Source organism: Lepidochelys kempii, chromosome 3 (genome assembly GCF_965140265.1).
Source record: "Lepidochelys kempii isolate rLepKem1 chromosome 3, rLepKem1.hap2, whole genome shotgun sequence".
NCBI classification, from domain to species: domain Eukaryota; kingdom Metazoa; phylum Chordata; order Testudines; family Cheloniidae; genus Lepidochelys; species Lepidochelys kempii.
Window position 1 is genome coordinate 210539177 of NC_133258.1, and position 15097 is coordinate 210554273.

The following is a 15097-nucleotide window of genomic DNA, read 5'->3' on the forward strand; positions in this document are numbered from 1 at the left end:
TCCTGGAGTTATATCAGGAGGCCTTTTTTGCTTGGACTAATTCAGCCTGTTTCCTTTTTGCACCTTCCCCTGCCCCCCCATCACCCTTTGTTGCAGTCGATTTTTGTGAAGTCTGATGAACTGTCCCTCTCTTCTCACAGCTGGGCTCACAATTAGGGTATATTTGTAAGCTCAGTTACACAACACACTTGTTTGGAGGTGGGGGAGGGAAAGAGAACCTGGCCGGGCTCCCCCGATCACCCCCCAAATCCCGCGCATGGTGCCAGTCACCCATTCCCCTGCCCCAGGAAAACAGCCTTTTCAAGCTGCCAGCTAACATGATGTAAATAGAAACAGCGTGAGTTATATACAGACACGTATAGCCCTGGGTAAGCAGTCCCGCTCCCTGCCATCAGAGCGTGCCGTTGCAGGGTCCCCGTCTCTAGCGCCTCATGGGGACCACGTCTTTGTCCCCACAGTGGCCTGTCTCACATTCAGCCCTCCAGTCAGGGCACGTTTAAGTTCCCAGGGTAACTAAAGTCCAGCTACAGACTCCAAAAAAACATCCAGAGATGGGTCCTTCTGCCCCTCAGGTTACGCAGCAGTTCCCTGCTCCACAGTCCCGAGGCCCACGGAGTTCTTTCGTCTCTCCTCAGGCTGCGTACGGCCTCCCAGGGCTTTCCCCTCTAGGCTCTTTTGAGCAGGTCCCCCTGCCTCCCCTCGCTGGGACTCTGGCAGCGTCAAGCCTGATTCCCCACTGTGGCACTTCGAGTGCAGAAGGTGGGGGCCCGCAAGGATTCTAAAAATTAATAGGTTTCAGAGTAACAGCCGTGTTAGTCTGTATTCGCAAAAAGAAAAGGAGTCACAAGTACTCCTTTTCTTTTTTAAAAAATTAATACTGGCCACTCCAGGCTTGTATTAAACTCCCAAGGTTACAGCTTCTCTCTGACCTTGGATGGGTAGATGCTGCCACCACCCAAGTGCAAAAAAACCCTTTGAACCCAGGAAGGCGCACTTGGGAATTCCTCCCTGTAGGGTACCCTCAAGCCCTTTCACCCCCCGGCCCCGGGGAAGAGCTGAGAAAGAAAACAAAGGAAATCAGCTGTTTCCACCAGCTAATTAAACAACATATACACCAACCTCTTAGGACATAAAACCCCAATCCCGTTCTTAAAAAAGAGTAAATTTTATTAAAAACAGAAAGAAAGAAAATACATCTGGCACTTAGGCTATTGCTAGATTTAAAACCAGCAACTATAATAATTAAGCATCAAGAATGGTTTTCTTGAGGTCCAGCTTAATGGTTACAAGCAAAACAAAAGCATTCGGGGGTTAGCACAGAGGAGTCCACAAGCCATAAAGAAATAAAAGAGAGAAACCTCATCGCGTCTTCCTAGACTTTTCCTGATCTACTTACATATCTGGGGTTTCAAATAAGTAGTTTCTAGGTATGATTTGATGGTTTTTCATACTGGCTTAAAGCTTCTTACAGCATTGTCCAGCCCTGTCCTTGCTCTCCGGGAGAACTACCACAGACAAAGTTTTTCCCCAATTTTAAAAAGTTCTAACCCTCCCATTGGCTCTTAAGGTCAGGTGCCCCCTCCCTTCCTTTTACCTATTGGCTTTTTTAACCCTTTACAGGTAAAGCAAGTGGAGAACAGCTACTAACAGGGATTTTATAGCTAACTGTCTGGCTGGGTGTCCATAAAAGGGAGCTCCCCCCCCATTCATTTATCACAAGCAGCTTCTCCCATGGACCTTGCTGCTTCTTACAGGCCCTGCCCTGCTCGCCTTCAGCCTGCCTTCGCCTGGCCCCTCCCAGAGAGAGGGGACTCCCCTTGGTCCTCTCCTGGGTCTTTCCCAGCTAAGTTCTCCTGTCTCTAGTGCTGCCTGACCCTTCCACAGCTGGGCTCCGGAATGGTAATTAAGCCACCCATCAGCTGGGGGATAACTGCTACTTCTCAGGCAAGGCTGACCTGACTCCCCTTAAAGGGCCAGCCAGCCTATGACGCCGTCTCTCCTCCTCCCAGTCTCGTACCCTGGCCAGACCATAACTGCACTACAAAGACGACAATGCTTGGGAGCAGTTTTCTGCTAAAACGTTATTTTGGGGAAAAGTGGCTGGGGCTGTGCAGAAAGCTGTGGGGATCGGAGCGGACTCAGCGGGTGCTGGTGGAGGGATGAAACGATAGCACCAGGAATTGCGTTTCTAAGGGCCTAATCCAAAGCCTGTTGAATTCAGCAGACAACCCCTCTTCGACTTCAATGGACTTTGGGTCATGCCCTGACTGATTGTGCAATGTATCCAGGCACTTCTCACTGCAGTATCTTAGCACAGGGAGTACAGCGGGCTCTTTTAGAAAGGCAATATTCTGTCACACAAAGGTTTCCGTCCTTACAGCAGGAAGTAACTGCAATCCTCAGGCCTGGAGATGAGGTAATGACTGGTGGTGATTATTTAATATTGACCATGGGAAAGTGATGTGTGGTGAATTAAAGTGAATAAATGACAATAATCGAGGCTGAGATTTTCAACGCGGACTAGAGATTTAGACACCTAATTTCCATTGATTTTAATTTAAATTCTAAATCCCAGAGGCAGCTCTGAAAAGCCCACCCTAAATCTGTATGACAAATGGAAACTCATAGCAAATGTATTGAGAACAGTGGATCAAAACAAAAGAAACTTGGCAGTAAGCTAAAGGTATCAGCAATGAGCTAAAATTGGTCCCAGTCAGATAAGTGTGGCTGTAATAAATTACCAGTTAACATCTGTGTATTAAAAATGGCAGTGGTTGACCAAATATGGTACAGATGGGAGCTGTGAAATTAGAGCAGCAGTAATGAGGCTGCAGGCAATTAATAAGATATGGCAGCAAACAGTCAAAATGGCCCAATTTCATTAAAATTCTCCCTGTTTCATTTTAATCATGTTAGTGGCATGTCACCAGGATTTAAAACAACTATTTTAAATGTGAAGTCCTGACATTGTAAAATGCAATGCGTAAATAGTTATGGGTTTCTGCTTGGATGTTAATTACGGTTTTATTCTGCCCATCGACCCTGTATCAGAGCAGGCTAGGAACTGGTGTACAAACTTCTCCATCAGGTTCTAGTAGGGCTGGAGACATCACTTGTGCTAGGAGAATAATGGGTTTTTGGTTCGGGGAAAAAAAAGCAAAAAAAAGCTGGTTTTATTTGAACTGAAACCAATTACAAAAAATTCATGGGGTCCTGATGCACTAGGTGGATTGTCACCAGCTGGATTCAAACCTGGGATCTTAGGGTCTTACTAAATAAGCCTCTACTGCCGGAGCTAACAGACCCCCAGATTCCCCAAACCCATAGCAGGTTCACCAATCGCTGGTGAATTCAGCCTTTTGGGGTATTTTTTCACCTTTTTTTGTGTTTGTTTTTTAATTGGCCACATTTGGATTCGAAATGCTGTTTCACAATGAAAAGTTGAAACAAAAATTTTAAAATCATCAAAACATTTCCACTTTTTCTCTTGACCAAAATGATTAGTTGAATTTGACCTGAACCACTGAAAAATTCATTTCTTGATGACGGATCTATTAGCTGAAAGAAACACGTGCAGCTCTAGATATCACTTGTCCACAAGATGGCTGTTTCCAGCAATAAACTCCAAAATGCTACTTGTGTTTAACTTCGGGGTTGGGAGAAATGTATTTCATGGTTTGTCCCTAGTGACAAGAGCTGCTTATGCTGTGAACTTTTACATTGCGATGCAGAGCAAAATGGACACACTTTTCCTTTGCTGTTCTGTTAAAGGCCAGAGCTAACTGAAACGACACTAGCCGATGTAGCAAGTAACCTCTCTCAACTTATTTTGGGGCTGTTCTGGGGTCTGTGTTGTACAGGAGGTCAGACTAAATGCTGAGAATGGTCTCTTCTGGCTTAAGAATCCAGGAATATTAACAACAGAAATGATAAGCTGCTGCCAAGTGGGGCTCCTCTCCACCCTCGAGTCACAGCAGAATAATACCCTTACGTTCCACTGCTGTGCTGTGATTGGTGAAACTCATCAAATCCAAACTCTCATTCCCAAGCCATGAAAAGCCTTTTCTACTGCAATCAGCTATATCCGCGTTAAACAGGTGTAGCCAGAGAGTGGAGCAACGGGATGTCTGATGTGGCAAGTTTCTAGTTCTCACACACAAGGGTTTTATCACTATGGAATGGAACAAGACTTTACAGACCAGGAGGGACCGGTCTGGTGGGAACGCACATTTGCAGCTGCTCTTTAGCGCTTCAGAAATCTGTGAGAAAGATCATTTCTCTTTCATGCAGAAGCTGGGTTGAGGTGATGTATTGTGAGCAAAAAGGGAGTATTAAGTAATGGAAATGAGAAATGACTGCAGGGTGAGAATGGAGCCTTTGGTCAGAGCAATGAGTTGATCACATACCAGGTGGGGCTACTGGAAAACTGTTGAACTGAGCAAAACTAGTGACTCTGTCTTATGCCAGCAGATAGTAGAGTGAGGAGCACCTCAGACATGCCTCGGAAAACAAAATTATTTGTTGGCTTCATGAAATTGCAAAAAAAGAGACCATTTTAGCTGTCACCTTGCTAAATGTTTCCATAATCTAGAGCAGTGCTACTCAACGTGGTGGTCCGTGGACCGGTGGCAGTCCGCGAGCCATCGACTGCTGGTCTGCGCACACATTGGGAAAAAAATTGCCGGTCCCCCACATCAGAGAGCTTGAGAAGCACTGGCCCAGAGTGTGGTCAGGGATGATTTTCCTCTGGCCAGCTGACGTGTGTGTGGCTCACCTTCCATTAGTTACCTGAATCATAGCAGATGGCATGGGTGAGAAAGGACACCGGCTGCGACTGACTGAGTCTTTTCTTTCTCTAGGATCTAAACTTTACCCAAATGATCAGCTCCATTCACTGGTACGCCGGCGCTGGGAGAGGAGGGCGGAAGAGGGCAGGAGTGGGGTTGGAGGAGGTGCTATCTCTGTTTAAGTGACTCAGCTGCAGCATTGTCCTGTGTAGCGTATGGCACTTCTCTCGCTGCTGCCCAAAGGGAGCTGGACCGGAGCCATGAAGGAAAGCGTGGGGAGGTTGTAGGGCGCCGTGGTGAGGGAATGGGCAATCACAGGAACTCCACTGAGCCCTCCCTTGGGGACATTTGAAACAGAGGCTGCAATTTTTCTACATTTCAGGAGATTGAGGCATTTTGAAACCAAAGTTTTGTGCAATTAAGAAACCCTGGGCCTGCAATGGCTTTGGACTCCTGGCCTAGAATAACCAGCCAGGGGCCAGGTCTGCTCCGAAGGCTGCACACCAAAGGGTCACAGCTCCACAGGCTGGCTCCTGGTTCCCGTCACGTACACACCGAGAGAAGCATTCAAGTTGGGATTTTCAAAGGAGGCTAAGGACGCTGGGCGCCCAAATCACATTGTGCTGAGCATCTAACTCCTACAGGCTCATGTGAAAATCCCAGCCTCAAACATCCAGAGTCAGCATGTAAAGAAAGAAGCCAGCAGAAAACCAGGCACGTTATCCCCTACCCTCATCGCCCGCCTCCTGTCCACAGCCAGGACACCAAACCTTCATTGCTCCCTCACTAGGAGGGCAGGGCAAATGAGGGGGAGGCTACAATGGTGCCCTCACCTTTCATGAGCGCCCCTTGGCCGAGTGTGTCTGCGGGCTCTCTCTCGCTGCTTTGTGGGGAGTCTTCAGCCACCCAGCTCTCCCGCCGCGTCTCACACAGTCTGTATGGGAGAGAAATCAAATCCTTCTGGGACATACATCTCAGTGCCCTCTGCAAGGTCCCTGTATCTGCAGCCCTATCCCTGGGTTCACCCCTCAATTGGTCCAGCAGGGCCTATCGCAGTACCTGAGCCGAACAGGGTCTCAGCCCCGTCTGGGCTCCCTTGAACTGTCCCTGCTCTTCAAGCAGTCCTGGCCCCAGTGTGGGGCACAACTCTTCACTTCTCTGGGTCTTTCCGGCCGCAGCTCTTCAGCTGGGCCGCTAGAAGACTTCAGTTCCCTTTCTGGGGTGTATCAGAGTCCAGGCCACTTTCCCAGTGGTTGGTGAGTAGGGGGGCCCTGGCCCATCCCCTGCACCAGGTCCCAGCCCAGGGACGCTAGAGATAGCCGTCGGCTGCCACATACCTGTAAATACATGATGTCACTGCTACAGTTCACAGGCCACTTCCCTCAGCTCCAGCTCATTCTGCACCCTCCCCTCGGGTTGAGCCCAGCAGCCAGACCAGACCTTCTTCGCCTTCACACCCAGCCCCGCCAGCACGGATCGTCCAGGGTCAGCCAGGTGCACCGTCCCCGCTCCTCAGCCCCGCCAGCACGGATCGTCCAGGGTCTGCCATGCGCACCGTCCCCGCTCCTCAGCCCCGCCAGCACGGATCCTCCAGGGTCTGCCGGGCGCACCGTCCCCGCTCCTCAGCCCCGCCAGGCGCACCGTCCCCGCTCCTCAGCCCCGCCAGCCCGGATCCTCCAGGGTCTGCCATGCGCACCGTCCCCGCTCCTCAGCCCCGCCAGGCGCACCGTCCCCGCTCCTCAGCCCCGCCAGCCCGGATCCTCCAGGGTCTGCCATGCGCACCGTCCCCGCTCCTCAGCCCCGCCAGCACGGATCCTCCAGGGTCAGCCAGGTGCACCGTCCCCGCTCCTCAGCCCCGCCAGCCCGGATCCTCCAGGGTCTGCCATGCGCACCGTCCCTGCTCCTCCAGCACGGATCGTCCAGGGTCTGCCATGCGCACCGTCCCCGCTCCTCAGCCCCGCCAGCACGGATCCTCCAGGGTCTGCCATGCGCACCGTCCCCGCTCCTCAGCCCCGCCAGCACGGATCGTCCAGGGTCAGCCAGGTGCACCGTCCCCGCTCCTCAGCCCCGCCAGCACGGATCCTCCAGGGTCTGCCATGCGCACCGTCCCCGCTCCTCAGCCCCGCCAGCACGGATCCTCCAGGGTCTGCCGGGCGCACCGTCCCCGCTCCTCAGCCCCGCCAGGCGCACCGTCCCCGCTCCTCAGCCCCGCCAGCCCGGATCCTCCAGGGTCTGCCATGCGCACCGTCCCCGCTCCTCAGCCCCGCCAGCACGGATCCTCCAGGGTCAGCCAGGTGCACCGTCCCCGCTCCTCAGCCCCGCCAGCCCGGATCCTCCAGGGTCTGCCATGCGCACCGTCCCTGCTCCTCCAGCACGGATCGTCCAGGGTCTGCCATGCGCACCGTCCCCGCTCCTCAGCCCCGCCAGCACGGATCCTCCAGGGTCTGCCATGCGCACCGTCCCCGCTCCTCAGCCCCGCCAGCACGGATCCTCCAGGGTCTGCCGGGCGCACCGTCCCCGCTCCTCCAGCCCGGATCCTCCAGGGTCTGCCATGCGCACCGTCCCCGCTCCTCAGCCCCGCCAGCCCGGATCCTCCAGGGTCAGCCAGGTGCACCGTCCCCGCTCCTCAGCCCCGCCAGCCCGGATCCTCCAGGGACTGCCATGCGCACCGTCCCCGCTCCTCCAGCACGGATCCTCCAGGGTCTGCCATGCGCACCGTCCCCGCTCCTCAGCCCCGCCAGCACGGATCCTCCAGGGTCTGCCAGGCGCACCATCCCCGCTCCTCAGCCCCGCCAGCCCGGATCCTCCAGGGACTGCCATGCGCACCGTCCCCGCTCCTCAGCCCCGCCAGCACGGATCCTCCAGGGACTGCCATGCGCACCGTCCCCGCTCCTCCAGCACGGATCCTCCAGGGACTGCCATGCGCACCGTCCCCGCTCCTCAGCCCCGCCAGCACGGATCCTCCAGGGTCTGCCGGGCGCACCGTCCCCGCTCCTCCAGCACGGATCCTCCAGGGTCTGCCATGCGCACCGTCCCCGCTCCTCCAGCACGGATCCTCCAGGGACTGCCAGGCGCACCGTCCCCGCTCCTCAGCCCCGCCAGCCCGGATCCTCCAGGGTCTGCCATGCGCACCGTCCCCGCTCCTCCAGCACGGATCCTCCAGGGTCTGCCGGGCGCACCGTCCCCGCTCCTCAGCCCCGCCAGCCCGGATCCTCCAGGGACTGCCGGGCGCACCGTCCCCGCTCCTCAGCCCCGCCAGCCCGGATTCTCCAGGGTCTGCCATGCGCACCGTCCCCGCTCCTCAGCCCCGCCAGCACGGATCCTCCAGGGTCAGCCATGCGCACCATCCCCGCTCCTCAGCCCCGCCAGGCGCACCGTCCCCGCTCCTCCAGCCCCGCCAGCACGTATCGTCCAGGGACTGCCGGGCGCATGGTCCCCGCTCCTCCAGCCCCGCCAGCACGTATCGTCCAGGGACTGCCGGGCGCATGGTCCCCGCTCCTCCAGACCTGCCAGCACGGATCGTCCAGGGTCAGCCGGGCGCACCGTCCCCGCTCCTCAGCCCCGCCAGCACGGATCGTCCAGGGTCAGCCGGGCGCACCGTCCCCGCTCCTCAGCCCCGCCAGCACGGATCGTCCAGGGTCAGCCGGGCGCACCGTCCCCGCTCCTCAGCCCCGCCAGCACGGATCGTCCAGGGTCAGCCGGGCGCACCGTCCCCGCTCCTCAGCCCCGCCAGCACGGATCGTCCAGGGTCAGCCAGGTGCACCGTCCCCGCTCCTCAGCCCCGCCAGCCCGGATCCTCCAGGGTCAGCCAGGCGCACCGTCCCCGCTCCTCAGCCCCGCCAGCACGGATCCTCCAGGGTCTGCCGGGCGCACCGTCCCCGCTCCTCAGCCCCGCCAGGCGCACCGTCCCCGCTCCTCAGCCCCGCCAGCCCGGATCCTCCAGGGTCTGCCATGCGCACCGTCCCCGCTCCTCAGCCCCGCCAGGCGCACCGTCCCCGCTCCTCAGCCCCGCCAGCCCGGATCCTCCAGGGTCTGCCATGCGCACCGTCCCCGCTCCTCAGCCCCGCCAGCACGGATCCTCCAGGGTCAGCCAGGTGCACCGTCCCCGCTCCTCAGCCCCGCCAGCCCGGATCCTCCAGGGTCTGCCATGCGCACCGTCCCTGCTCCTCCAGCACGGATCGTCCAGGGTCTGCCATGCGCACCGTCCCCGCTCCTCAGCCCCGCCAGCACGGATCCTCCAGGGTCTGCCATGCGCACCGTCCCCGCTCCTCAGCCCCGCCAGCACGGATCGTCCAGGGTCAGCCAGGTGCACCGTCCCCGCTCCTCAGCCCCGCCAGCACGGATCCTCCAGGGTCTGCCATGCGCACCGTCCCCGCTCCTCAGCCCCGCCAGCACGGATCCTCCAGGGTCTGCCGGGCGCACCGTCCCCGCTCCTCAGCCCCGCCAGGCGCACCGTCCCCGCTCCTCAGCCCCGCCAGCCCGGATCCTCCAGGGTCTGCCATGCGCACCGTCCCCGCTCCTCAGCCCCGCCAGCACGGATCCTCCAGGGTCAGCCAGGTGCACCGTCCCCGCTCCTCAGCCCCGCCAGCCCGGATCCTCCAGGGTCTGCCATGCGCACCGTCCCTGCTCCTCCAGCACGGATCGTCCAGGGTCTGCCATGCGCACCGTCCCCGCTCCTCAGCCCCGCCAGCCCGGATCCTCCAGGGTCTGCCATGCGCACCGTCCCCGCTCCTCAGCCCCGCCAGCACGGATCCTCCAGGGTCTGCCGGGCGCACCGTCCCCGCTCCTCCAGCCCGGATCCTCCAGGGTCTGCCATGCGCACCGTCCCCGCTCCTCAGCCCCGCCAGCCCGGATCCTCCAGGGTCAGCCAGGTGCACCGTCCCCGCTCCTCAGCCCCGCCAGCCCGGATCCTCCAGGGACTGCCATGCGCACCGTCCCCGCTCCTCCAGCACGGATCCTCCAGGGTCTGCCATGCGCACCGTCCCCGCTCCTCAGCCCCGCCAGCACGGATCCTCCAGGGTCTGCCAGGCGCACCATCCCCGCTCCTCAGCCCCGCCAGCCCGGATCCTCCAGGGACTGCCATGCGCACCGTCCCCGCTCCTCCAGCACGGATCCTCCAGGGACTGCCATGCGCACCGTCCCCGCTCCTCAGCCCCGCCAGCCCGGATCCTCCAGGGTCAGCCAGGTGCACCGTCCCCGCTCCTCAGCCCCGCCAGCCCGGATCCTCCAGGGACTGCCATGCGCACCGTCCCCGCTCCTCCAGCACGGATCCTCCAGGGTCTGCCATGCGCACCGTCCCCGCTCCTCCAGCACGGATCCTCCAGGGTCTGCCAGGCGCACCATCCCCGCTCCTCAGCCCCGCCAGCCCGGATCCTCCAGGGACTGCCATGCGCACCGTCCCCGCTCCTCCAGCACGGATCCTCCAGGGACTGCCATGCGCACCGTCCCCGCTCCTCAGCCCCGCCAGCACGGATCCTCCAGGGTCTGCCGGGCGCACCGTCCCCGCTCCTCCAGCACGGATCCTCCAGGGTCTGCCATGCGCACCGTCCCCGCTCCTCCAGCACGGATCCTCCAGGGACTGCCAGGCGCACCGTCCCCGCTCCTCAGCCCCGCCAGCCCGGATCCTCCAGGGTCTGCCATGCGCACCGTCCCCGCTCCTCCAGCACGGATCCTCCAGGGTCTGCCGGGCGCACCGTCCCCGCTCCTCAGCCCCGCCAGCCCGGATCCTCCAGGGACTGCCGGGCGCACCGTCCCCGCTCCTCAGCCCCGCCAGCCCGGATTCTCCAGGGTCTGCCATGCGCACCGTCCCCGCTCCTCAGCCCCGCCAGCACGGATCCTCCAGGGTCAGCCATGCGCACCATCCCCGCTCCTCAGCCCCGCCAGGCGCACCGTCCCCGCTCCTCCAGCCCCGCCAGCACGTATCGTCCAGGGACTGCCGGGCGCATGGTCCCCGCTCCTCCAGCCCCGCCAGCACGTATCGTCCAGGGACTGCCGGGCGCATGGTCCCCGCTCCTCCAGACCTGCCAGCACGGATCGTCCAGGGTCAGCCGGGCGCACCGTCCCCGCTCCTCAGCCCCGCCAGCACGGATCGTCCAGGGTCAGCCGGGCGCACCGTCCCCGCTCCTCAGCCCCGCCAGCACGGATCGTCCAGGGTCAGCCGGGCGCACCGTCCCCGCTCCTCAGCCCCGCCAGCACGGATCGTCCAGGGTCAGCCGGGCGCACCGTCCCCGCTCCTCAGCCCCGCCAGCACGGATCGTCCAGGGTCAGCCAGGTGCACCGTCCCCGCTCCTCAGCCCCGCCAGCCCGGATCCTCCAGGGTCAGCCAGGCGCACCGTCCCCGCTCCTCAGCCCCGCCAGCACGGATCCTCCAGGGTCTGCCAGGCGCACCGTCCCCGCTCCTCAGCCCCGCCAGCACGGATCCTCCAGGGTCTGCCAGGCGCACCGTCCCCGCTCCTCCAGCCCCGCCAGGCGCACCGTCCCCGCTCCTCAGCCCCGCCAGCCCGGATCCTCCAGGGACTGCCATGCGCACCGTCCCCGCTCCTCCAGCACGGATCCTCCAGGGACTGCCATGCGCACCGTCCCCGCTCCTCAGCCCCGCCAGCACGGATCCTCCAGGGTCTGCCGGGCGCACCGTCCCCGCTCCTCCAGCACGGATCCTCCAGGGTCTGCCATGCGCACCGTCCCCGCTCCTCCAGCACGGATCCTCCAGGGTCTGCCATGCGCACCGTCCCCGCTCCTCCAGCACGGATCCTCCAGGGACTGCCATGCGCACCGTCCCCGCTCCTCCAGCACGGATCCTCCAGGGTCTGCCAGGCGCACCGTCCCCGCTCCTCAGCCCCGCCAGCCCGGATCCTCCAGGGACTGCCGGGCGCACCGTCCCCGCTCCTCAGCCCCGCCAGCACGGATCCTCCAGGGTCTGCCGGGCGCACCGTCCCCGCTCCTCAGCCCCGCCAGCACGGATCCTCCAGGGTCTGCCGGGCGCACCGTCCCCGCTCCTCAGCCCCGCCAGGCGCACCGTCCCCGCTCCTCAGCCCCGCCAGGCCGGATCCTCCAGGGTCTGCCATGCGCACCGTCCCCGCTCCTCAGCCCCGCCAGCACGGATCGTCCAGGGTCTGCCATGCGCACCGTCCCCGCTCCTCAGCCCCGCCAGCACGGATCCTCCAGGGTCTGCCATGCGCACCGTCCCCGCTCCTCAGCCCCGCCAGCACGGATCCTCCAGGGTCTGCCGGGCGCACCGTCCCCGCTCCTCCAGCCCGGATCCTCCAGGGTCTGCCATGCGCACCGTCCCCGCTCCTCAGCCCCGCCAGCCCGGATCCTCCAGGGTCAGCCAGGTGCACCGTCCCCGCTCCTCAGCCCCGCCAGCCCGGATCCTCCAGGGACTGCCATGCGCACCGTCCCCGCTCCTCCAGCACGGATCCTCCAGGGTCTGCCATGCGCACTGTCCCCGCTCCTCAGCCCCGCCAGCACGGATCCTCCAGGGTCTGCCAGGCGCACCGTCCCCGCTCCTCCAGCACGGATCCTCCAGGGTCTGCCAGGCGCACCGTCCCCGCTCCTCCAGCACGGATCCTCCAGGGTCTGCCATGCGCACCGTCCCCGCTCCTCAGCCCCGCCACCACGGATCCTCCAGGGACTGCCATGCGCACCGTCCCCGCTCCTCCAGCACGGATCCTCCAGGGTCTGCCATGCGCACCGTCCCCGCTCCTCCAGCACGGATCCTCCAGGGTCTGCCATGCGCACCGTCCCCGCTCCTCCAGCCCTGCCAGCACGGATCCTCCAGGGACTGCCATGCGCACCGTCCCCGCTCCTCCAGCCCTGCCAGCACGGATCCTCCAGGGACTGCCATGCGCACCGTCCCCGCTCCTCCAGCACGGATCCTCCAGGGTCTGCCGGGCGCACCGTCCCCGCTCCTCAGCCCCGCCAGCCCGGATCCTCCAGGGACTGCCATGCGCACCATCCCCGCTCCTCCAGCACGGATCCTCCAGGGTCTGCCATGCGCACCGTCCCCGCTCCTCCAGCACGGATCCTCCAGGGTCTGCCAGGCGCACCGTCCCCGCTCCTCAGCCCCGCCAGCCCGGATCCTCCAGGGACTGCCATGCGCACCGTCCCCGCTCCTCCAGCACGGATCCTCCAGGGACTGCCATGCGCACCGTCCCCGCTCCTCAGCCCCGCCAGCACGGATCCTCCAGGGTCTGCCATGCGCACCGTCCCCGCTCCTCCAGCACGGATCCTCCAGGGTCTGCCGGGCGCACCGTCCCCGCTCCTCAGCCCCGCCAGCCCGGATCCTCCAGGGACTGCCGGGCGCACCGTCCCCGCTCCTCAGCCCCACCAGCCCGGATCCTCCAGGGTCTGCCATGCGCACCGTCCCCGCTCCTCCAGCACGGATCCTCCAGGGACTGCCGGGCGCACCGTCCCCGCTCCTCAGCTCCGCCAGCCCGGATTCTCCAGGGTCTGCCGGGCGCACCGTCCCCGCTCCTCCAGCACGGATCCTCCAGGGACTGCCGGGCGCACCGTCCCCGCTCCTCAGCCCCGCCAGCCCGGATTCTCCAGGGTCTGCCATGCGCACCGTCCCCGCTCCTCAGCCCCGCCAGCACGGATCCTCCAGGGTCAGCCATGCGCACCGTCCCCGCTCCTCAGCCCCGCCAGGCGCACCGTCCCCGCTCCTCCAGCCCCGCCAGCACGTATCGTCCAGGGACTGCCGGGCGCATGGTCCCCGCTCCTCCAGCCCCGCCAGGCGCACCGTCCCCGCTCCTCCAGCCCCGCCAGCACGTATCGTCCAGGGACTGCCGGGCGCATGGTCCCCGCTCCTCCAGACCTGCCAGCACGGATCGTCCAGGGTCAGCCGGGCGCACCGTCCCCGCTCCTCAGCCCCGCCAGCACGGATCGTCCAGGGTCAGCCAGGTGCACCGTCCCCGCTCCTCAGCCCCGCCAGCACGGATCGTCCAGGGTCAGCCGGGCGCACCGTCCCCGCTCCTCAGCCCCGCCAGCCCGGATCCTCCAGGGTCAGCCAGGCGCACCGTCCCCGCTCCTCAGCCCCGCCAGCACGGATCCTCCAGGGTCTGCCAGGCGCACCGTCCCCGCTCCTCAGCCCCGCCAGCACGGATCCTCCAGGGTCTGCCAGGCGCACCGTCCCCGCTCCTCAGCCCCGCCAGCACGGATCCTCCAGGGTCTGCCAGGCGCACCGTCCCCGCTCCTCAGCCCCGCCAGCACGGATCCTCCAGGGTCAGCCAGGCGCACCGTCCCCGCTCCTCCAGCCCCGCCAGGCGCACCGTCCCCGCTCCTCCAGCCCCGCCAGCATGGATCGTCCAGGGTCTGCCAGGCGCACCGTCCCCGCTCCTCAGCCCCGCCAGCACGGATCGTCCAGGGTCTGCCAGGCGCACCGTCCCCGCTCCTCAGCCCCGCCAGCACGGATCATCCAGGGTCAGCCGGGCACACCGTCCCTGCTCCTCCGGCTCTAGCAAGGCACTGATCTCAGTCTGGCCGTGCAGCTCATCTTATATGAGCCTGCTGAGCCCTGATTGGCTGCTTCCCACACAGCCACTCTAGGCAGTTTGGAGGACCCTCTCCACTGCCCGTTTCTGGGGAGGAGTGTAGCAGGGCCATGAAGCCTCCAGCAGGGGGCCTCAGGGTCTGGTCCAACCCATCACAGAGGCCCAGAACAAACAGTCAACATTATAAAAATACATCATGCAATAAGCCTGCAAAATCACATATGAAAAAAGACCAAAACCCACAGATCAATATTGCAAAAGCTTATACCCTGGCTAAGGAGAGGGCCCCTGGGTGTGTGGAGCAGCTACTCTTGTTGTATAAGGATGTGGTCTGAGGTAGGAGAGATCAAATGAGTTTTTCATTCAGATTTAAGTTCATCTCCTGATCCTGGTCTCTTGTTCTGAGGGCTAGGAATGCTGCAAAGGCCACGTGCTGAGCAGGATGGACTCCTCCAAGCAGGGAATGCATGGCAGTGATCGGATGGATCTTATCCACTCCTGACATCTGGGGAGTCCATTGCTGCTCTCCAGAACGCAGCTTTGTTGCAGGCCCTTAGTGCTGTGAGTTGGGGATAGCAGCAGAGAATGATCTGTCTCCGGGGTGCAGAGGTTACTCAGAAGGAAGGGAAGAAAAATGCACCTATAATCCCTAGTGTTGCTTTGCTCACTGATGTCAAAGCATCCCCCAGCACTGTGATAACTGAGTACTGTAACCGTGGAACAAAACTTCAAAGGAGAGTACAATGGGTGCTCCTGCAAAAATGCTCGTGCACTTGTTCCACCCACAAACACCTGTATTTACAATCCTACCTGTATTTGTAT